This window comes from Galeopterus variegatus, unplaced genomic scaffold (genome assembly GCF_000696425.1).
Source record: "Galeopterus variegatus unplaced genomic scaffold, G_variegatus-3.0.2 Scaffold3700, whole genome shotgun sequence".
Taxonomy (NCBI): domain Eukaryota; kingdom Metazoa; phylum Chordata; class Mammalia; order Dermoptera; family Cynocephalidae; genus Galeopterus; species Galeopterus variegatus.
Window position 1 is genome coordinate 286,999 of NW_007729811.1, and position 703 is coordinate 287,701.

Consider the following 703-nt stretch of genomic DNA (forward strand, 5'->3'; position numbering starts at 1 on the left):
CCCCAAAGGCAGTTCTTTGATTCAAAGGCACCCCTGGCAGATTGTGCCTCTAATCTAGTCCAGATAAAGAGTTCTGTGATGGAGCTGTGACTGGCACCACCCAGGGCGAGCCTACCCTTCCAGGCGTGTGCAGGAAAAAGCTGAGCTGTGTTTCTTACCGAGGTGCTGTTAACAGAGGAAGAAACAGACAGAAGTTAGGGCTTCACAGAGGTCGGTGACTCACCAGAAGACACTTCCTCCACCTCCGGGCTGGGCTCCATTCATCTCCCGGTGACACACCATCAGCCCAGGGCAGCAGGCAGGAGCAGGAGGTGGGACGCAAGGCTATGCAGAACCAATGGCCAAGTGGCCGCCCAGGACTCCCGAGCCCTTGAAGCTCTTCTGCCTGATCTCTTCCCTCCACTTCCCTGCTCCTGCCCTTCACTTTCTTTGGAATAACCATTACTCATCCTTTAAGACTCTAATCAGACACCACCTCTGCCAGGAAATATCTCTTGCGCCAGGATAACTTAGTTGTGCCCATGTTCCCACCGCACGTTGCAGTAAGCACCATCCTTAGGGTGGGGGCACTCCCATGTCCTCCTTATGTGTGGACCACGACTTGCAGCAGCACACGACCGTCCCAGTCACTGCTTGAACATAGTGCAGGCAGAAGCCTTAAAGAGAAGAGGGGCTGGTGGGAGTGCAGGGCGCAGGAAAGTTG